Consider the following 8,026-nt stretch of genomic DNA (forward strand, 5'->3'; position numbering starts at 1 on the left):
CAGAGATGGAAATGTGGGCTGTGATCTATGAGCGTCTCTGGGTTTCCAACAAAAATTCCACGTGTGGTTATCTGTAAAACCCACACTATCTGTAGAGGCCAAGAGTAGTACAAATCTCTATTATCATGTATTTTGAATGAATTTTTAAATAGCATTTTCTATTATTTAGCATTTCTGGATTTTCCATTCAGAAAGTATTTCTATTTGCCCACATTCGTTAAGGTGAGAAAGAGGGAAAACCAAGCTTTTAATGTCTGGAAATGGTTCAAATCCTTTTGGTCAAGCTCACAGATAAAAACTTCCAGTGGCAGGACACTTTTGTGGCATTGGGCACTTGAAAACAGACTCAATCGAAATCCCTGATTATTCCTGTATACTTAAGGGAACAGAAGGCAGTGAAGGCAACAAGGCTTATTGGAAATGTTTGGCTGGCATTAGGAGCTTATTAATCCTGTCTTAGAGTTTTGACCAGTGGTTCTCAAAATGAAGTGCTTACAGCATTAGAATTAGGAAACTGATTTAAAATGTACATCCTTCTGCTCACCTTAGAAATTCTGAAACCTGAGATCTGGGCGCAGCCTGGGATTCTGCACATTTCACAAATACTCCATATAATTCTGTATTGGGCCTTCTGAAGACCACCCTCTGCAAAGCCTTGGTCTAGAGAACCATGCATCAAGTATTTTGATATACAGCAGCGGCTCATGGTTTAGGAGTTTCCAGATTTTCTAGAACAGCTTTATATATTTACAGTTACCAAATCTTTGAGTTATACTGAATATGATATTCAAATTCTTCTCCTCTAGTTTCTTAGAAATAAATAATATCAATATGAAGTGGGCTCAGCCAAATGGAGGTTCAGTTGCTGGCTTTCTACTCTGTGGTGCTCCGGCCCTCTTCTCTTCTTGTCATGCACCACCTCAAAGGGTTTCCTTCTGCTTCCTCCATTTCTCTGCAAAACTTCTATTTTCAAATGTTCACTACTTATCACACTATTTTGTTTCGTTTCTGTTGTGTGACAACCATTGGCCTAGCATTCGGATAGATAATTTACTATCCTCCAAACCTCTCCTCACAGCTATTATAAATGGCTTACCTCATAATCCCCACTTTCTGGAGCAGGAATTTAAGACTGAGGTGCTCAAAGTAATAATAAAGATGCTAAGCAGAAGAGTCAGAATTCTCAGCCAGGTCTTGAACTCCAAAGCCCATGGCCTTCCTCTCTCACAAGAAATGTCAAGTTATCACAAGATAATCACTTAATTCCAGTGCTGGGAAACCTTTGGCATTATCTAATCAAAGCCTTTCACTCCAAATACGGAAAACTGAGGCACAGGTTGGTAAAATTACTTTCTATTTAGCATAACTTTTAAACATTATATTCAAAACCAGAGTCCACATTTTTATACAATATTAATTTTTTGCCTTTTGAATACTTTAACTTTTCATAAATTAGGAATAGTAAAAAGTTGAGGATAAGTAACACCTTGTGTTTACTTCCTTTTTAAAAATCTGTGTACAGAGCAAGGAGATAAGACAATATTGTGGATGGTAAATATTTTGTTCTTATTTTCAAGACTGTATAAACACGTTAAAAACTTTAACAAAAAAGAAAAATTGAAGGTATTTCTATAATGGTAGAGAGAGAGCTATATTAGATAAGAAGCTTCTTATTGCTAACAGCTGTAAGGAGAAAATGTTTCACTTTTCTGTCAAGAACTTAGTTTTCCTACACATTTTATATTTCTTGTTGCAAACTTTATTTTTTCTGTATGAACCTGTGATTTCTATGAGCCTGATACATCTGAAACCTAGTACATTTACCTATGTAGTTAGATACACTGTTTTCATGGGCACCTTCACATAAGTGCACACACACACATGCACACACACATGGTTACTGGAGCCTGCTTTTATTTTTCCTGGACATGAAGCTCAAATCCTGGCAACTCTGATCTAAAAGCAAGAGGCTTTTGTGGGGTTAAGATGGGTCCTCTGTTAAAAACAAAACAAAACAAATAATATGAAAAATAAAACCTGTTAAAGTCTTATTGCTTCTACAAAGTCCAGCTCATTTATTAGTGCACTAAGGAAACAAAAGTCCTTGGAGATGCTGGGGATTGAACCCAGGACCTCATGCATGCTAAGCATGTGCTCTACCACTGAGCTACATCCCCAACTTCTAAAACTAAGGATTTCTAAACAGCCTTCTTGTAATAAAACATAAGTTAACATTAAAAAAGTGTTTCAACTAAAGGCATCAGGGAGTAAACTGCCTACTGCTAGCTTGCTGGTGCTCCTGATGTCAAGGTTTGTGGTGCACTTAGTCCCAGACTGAGTTTGTCATGGACTCCAAACTCAAACCTTTAATGGTCTTAATGGTCTCCTCAAGCTGATATGAATGCTCTGTTAAATCCCAGCTATGAATCAAGGTGAGTGTGCATTTGTGGACATGTGTGCCTATGTATGCATATGGGTTTGTATATGTGTATGTTGTGTGTGTGCATGCATATACATCACTGAAGATAGTTGAAATTGCCTAAATCTGCCATCTCGAAAGCCAGGAATATTCTTCAAAATATGGCATCTCCTGAGGGATATGGCTGATTGCCTTTCAATGTACATGTGGACTTGAATTAGCTGGGTTGGCTATGTCGGCTGGTTTTGTAGGCTTGGCCCCATAACCAGACTGCCTGGAATTAAATACCTACTGCACAACTTATTTGAGACATAACCTTGGGAAAATGGCTTAACTACTCACTTTCCCACTTTCCACAGATGTAAAATGGGCATATTGTGTTACCTATCCAATAGGATTATTGTGAGGACTAATTGAATGAATTAATTAATAATTATTAGTACTTGAAACACTGTGTGACTTATAGTAGGTGCTCAAAAATGTAAGCTAACAGTATTATGTTTACTTAGAAATATCAGAGAGTTGATGTGGGCAACCAGCCATTAGGAAATAAAAGGTAGACTTCCGGCCAAGATGGAGGCTTAGACTGAAACGCTCGGTCTCCCTCTACTACTAAGAAGGAATATAACTACCTCAATACAAACGATAACCAGAAATTCCAGAAAATAAAACTACATGAAAGCCCAACATATGAAGTTATAAACCAGCGGTGCTCATCTGGACAGGTAGAAGGGGCGAGAAACTTCAGTCCTGTCTGTGGTAGCAGTGGGCATAGCAGCAGGACTGGGAAAAATGCCAGGGGAGCAATCCCGGCTGCAGTCAAGACCCCGCAGCTCGCGATTCCAACGCTGGGAAAGGCATCTCCCCCATTGCCTCGGACGGTGAGGCCCAGAGGCGGGGGGATGGATCCCAGTCTCTCAGCGGAGAGTAAAGGAAGGAATCCATCTTGGACTCCCACCCCCACAGAAAGCGCCACAGTGCGGCGAAAAAGGTCACTGATCGCTGTTGGTCACTGGGTAGTGATGAGTGCACGGGGCTCCGTCCCCTATACCTGCCCAGGAAGCAAAGCTAAACACAATTCTGTCAGAATGAAGCAGACAACGATTGAAATCCTCGTGACACAGCTCATCAGGCAGCAGATGCGGAACCTGACAGACGAACAAATAGAAAACCTTTCTGGGGCTCAGTTCAGAGCTATAGTTACAAGGTGGCTTACAGAATTAACAAAAGATTTGGAACAAGAAAGGGAAAGAATAAACGCTACTCACACTGAAACGAATAAAAACACATACGAGACAAGTGGTGAGGAAATAAAATCCAGAGATCAAATTAACAAACCAGAACATAGGGAAGGAACAAACAGTCAACAAGTGCAGAAAGAGTAAACAAAAAGTAAGGATAGTGAGGAGAGGCTGAGAAACCTCTGGGACGGCTATAAGTGAATGAACATTTGAATAATAGGATTGCCAGAGGGCAAAGAAGAAGAGCTAGAAATTGAAAAATTATGTGAAAAAATAATGAAGCAGAACTTCCTGAATTTGGGGAAGGAAATAGACTTACAGGTCCAGGAAGCACAGAGAGTTCCAGAAAAACTGGACCTAGGGAGAACAACTCCAAGACATATTATAATCAAATTGTCAAAAATTAAAGATAAAGAGAGAATCTTAAAAGCAGCAAGAGAGAAGAAAAGAATCATGTACAAAGGGGTCCCAATTAGACTATCAGCTGATTTCTCAGAGGAGACCCTGAGGGCAAGAAGGGACTGGCAAGAAATAGTCAAAGTAATGAAAAGCAAAAACCTACAACCATGAATACTCTATCCAGCAAAATTGGCATTCAGAATAGAAGAGCAGAGAAAGTGCTTCTAGGATAAAGTAAAACTGAAGGAGTTCATTAGATCCAAATCACTATTATATGAGATGTTAAAGGGACTGGTTTAAAAAAAGGAGGATCAAAACTATGAACATTAAAATGAAAACTGCATCACAAGAACCAACAACAGAAGCTAGGGAATCAAAACAAAGGCAAAGTAAATAGGCAACGAGAGTGGAAAAAGTACTATAGGTATGGGGAACATATTGGGGGGAGGTCAGCAGGGAGAGGGAAGGGGGAAAGGGAGAGAGATGGTACAGGAATTAAGAAGCATAGTAGGAGGGAATGGAGTAGACAGGAAGAGGTTGAGAAGAAATATATACACAACCAATGGACATGGACTAAAAGTGGGGGACAACTGAAGAAGGGGGAGCAGAGAGAAAAGAAATTGGGACAACTGTAACAGCATAATCAATAAAATATATTTTTAAAAAAGAAATAAAAGGTAAACTAGACCTACATAACACCTAAGGGAAGTAGCACATATTCTCTTAGGAAGGTTTCATCCTGAGAGGTAATAGAAAATGTAAATGTTGATGGAACTTCTCTAAGGGCAAAGAAAGAAGAAGAAATGATGACTTTATAACAAGATAAAGTTGACATTTGCTGACACACATTTTTAGCGTTGGTCACAAGCACTCTTCATTGGCCAAGGGAGTGGGACTCATGTAATATCAGTATGGCAGCAAAGCACCAACCTTATGTCTTCAAGGAGATGTACTAGGCTGTAAGGGTCAGTACCCTTTACACGTATAGGGCACACTGTTCACATATTGTTCATATCATCCAAATTGGCCACCTGAATGATAATGCTTCTTTTTTGGAATTAATATGTATTTAAATCAATAACTCACAACAATTAACCATATTAAGTATGTCACACTTTTTGAAATAATAGCATTTAATTAAGCAGGTCTGTTCTATGGAAGAGCAATGTCATTATTTTGACAGCATGTCTTTGTTGTTTCTTCACCTTCCTAGAAATATATCTTTTCTTTTCAAGTAACATATATTTTTCAGCTTTGTAACTTATCTAACTTCTTATACTGTAGTCCTGTAAGTGTCCACCCTGCTTGTGTCTTGAGGTGCAGTGAACTGAGGCACCTGCTTCTTGTCCAGATGCTTTGTTATGTCTTAGACTTTGCAACTTTCTCTTCATCCCACCTGATATTACAGTTTTCTCAGCTGAGTGTCGGGTGGGATCTTTAGTTTTTAAATGAATAATATTTGTGGGTAGAATGGCTTCATAATTCATGATCACTATGGCAACAGTGGACTAATTTTTCTGGGTGATTGCTGCTTCTATAAACCCAAAAGATCATGTATCATCTCTGACATTTTGGGATATGTATTAAAAGGAACAGTTAAAAACATTTAAAAATATGTTTTCATCACCTCCCTTTCAGATGGGGATCACATGATACAGCCAGACGGTGTGCTTGAGGAAATTATAATAACATCTGCATTCTTTTCCCCTATCTAGCACAAGTCTCTTACTAAATGTGCCAAGAATATGTGGGTTGTAATTATAAAGTTTTAATGCTCAGATTGAGCATTTTATTTTCCTTCTAATATTATACAAGAAAAATTTAACAGCATTTGAAAGTTAATAGATCCATAAGGATTTAGAAATTTTGCCTGTTCGTTGAGATAGGAGCCCACAGCAAAGTGGATTCCTATTCATCCTTCATACTCACATCTTTTAGATTCTCCTTTGTATAACCTTGAATATCACACTGATGACCAGCGCAGTGACTGGTAAACAATGTTTTCACTTATTTGTTGATTAATTGATTATTAAGCAGCTTTAGTTAATGACTATATATTTCCTTTAAACCTCCAACCTCTTTCTCCTCCTCATGGGTTATCCATTGAGGATTTACCCAAAGGTAAAAGGAGAGACAAAGTCTGAGGTTGTGGCAGCACAGGATGTGGGGGTAGAAGGACAGAAGGTCAACCTCTACCCAGCTGAATCCCCAGTGTGCCATTTCTAGGATTTAGTAACAGATACATATCCCCAAGAGTCTCTCCAAAGCTCACCTTCAGTAGTCTGTTTTAATATTTCTGCCGGCAGTGAAGCCAGCATATATTAAGTATGATTGCACTCATGATTGTTATTCTGTAGGCCTATATTAGCTATTTTTTTCCTACTTATCTTTTATGTCTGTTTTCTCTTTCTTTTTCATTCCCGTTTTGATTTATATTATGAGGTTAGACTTTATGCATCATTTTAAGTTATTTTAAATTCTTTCTCAGACAAGACAAGATAACTAAAAACATATATATATGAGATCACAGTGTCTTGAATGATTACCTAATCTCTCTGTACTTGAAAGTCCTCTATTTTGTTCTTGAAGCTAATTTTATTTGTATAGTTACACATTGTTGCTGTTGTAGATATTTATATCCCTGAAAGGGAATTTATGGTTTTATGAATGCTCTAAGTCTGTTGGCAGAAAAGAGATATTTCATTTAAGGAGCTTGCCTCTTTAAGACTATTTTTTTTTCAAGGATACAGTATTTTGAAATACCTTACTTTAAACATATAATTTCTTTAGTTTCATCTATTTGGCAGAAGCTGTTGTCCATTCTCTTTTTTTGTTTATTTTCTGTTTATAAAAAGTTTTTATTTACAAAGCAGTTGCCAGAGTAATTAGAATTCAGTGACCTCTTGGGCTTGAAACCATTTCATGGGCTAAATGCTTTTTGAATGACCCACCCCACCACCACCACCACCATGAACCTTTTAAAATGTAAACTTAAAGTAACACTGACATTGAGTGTAGCCAGTGTAGCTCTTTTACTTCTGTAAAAAGCAGTTAGCTTAGTTGGGAGAAAAGCACTTTCTGGATAAAGAAGTTAATTGGGGACTTAGCAGTTTATTAGGAGTGAAAGTAAATTCTGATTCATAGCTAACTGGTTATGGTTCTGTGCTACTTCCTGGCCTCAATTTCCATAGGCTAAGAAACTATGAACATTGCCCTCCACACTGGAGATAGAGCCGCCATCTGGGGAGGGGCTGAAGGGTGGGCACAGCCTGTGTCCACAGGGCACACATCAATTCCTTCTGAACCTGGACAGTTTGGCCCCAGATGTTCAATCAAGTAAACCAAAAATTAGAAAACACTTTCTCAGAAGAGTAGTTTTATAAGTTATCGTCACTTATTTGAGGAAAATAAAATACTATACTCTTTCTTTGGTAGGAAGGAAAATCGCCTTGTGAAATAAATAGCAACACTCAGAAATTTACCTGAGTTGAGGTTCACTGGGCAGATCCTTGGTGAGCCTGAGAGAGTGCCACCACAAAGCCAGAGGGCCTTCATGCTGGCTTGCAGGGCCAGGCTAGGGGCAGGCACCTGCCTGGAGAGAAAACATAAGGAGGGCATCAAAAAACTATCATCAAGATAAATCCAATTTTATTTCAATATTTTCAGAAATCAAAATTAATGCAAAAAACCAAAACGATGAGTGTTCCAATGTGACTTATGTGAACAGATGATTGCTTGGGGCCCCTGCAACTCCAACGTGAGCCTGCAGATGATGGCAGGGAACTCCGCAAATGACTGAGGTTAAACCTTTTTGCCCATTTGGTGGGGATGGAGGCTCAATATAGAAATTAAATGCATTTAATTAAAAATAAACTTGTATAATGTTTCTCACATGCTTGAGTGTGTGAACTAAGGTTCAAATTCATCACATTGTACAATAGTATTTTGCTGACATAGAGCTTAAAGT

At 38.3% G+C, this 8,026-nt stretch overlaps 1 non-coding gene across 1 annotated transcript; it reads right to left on the reverse strand.

Moving 5' to 3' along the window:
• Window positions 1-2,105: 2,105 nt before the first annotated feature.
• On the reverse strand, window positions 2,106-2,177 carry TRNAA-AGC (transfer RNA alanine (anticodon AGC)). Its single transcript has one exon. It is a non-coding gene; the product is annotated as a tRNA-Ala (tRNA).
• Window positions 2,178-8,026: the final 5,849 nt, after the last annotated feature.

The sequence above is a fragment of the Furipterus horrens genome, unplaced genomic scaffold, assembly GCF_987537825.1.
Source record: "Furipterus horrens unplaced genomic scaffold, mFurHor1.1.pri manual_scaffold_7, whole genome shotgun sequence".
Classification (NCBI taxonomy): domain Eukaryota; kingdom Metazoa; phylum Chordata; class Mammalia; order Chiroptera; family Furipteridae; genus Furipterus; species Furipterus horrens.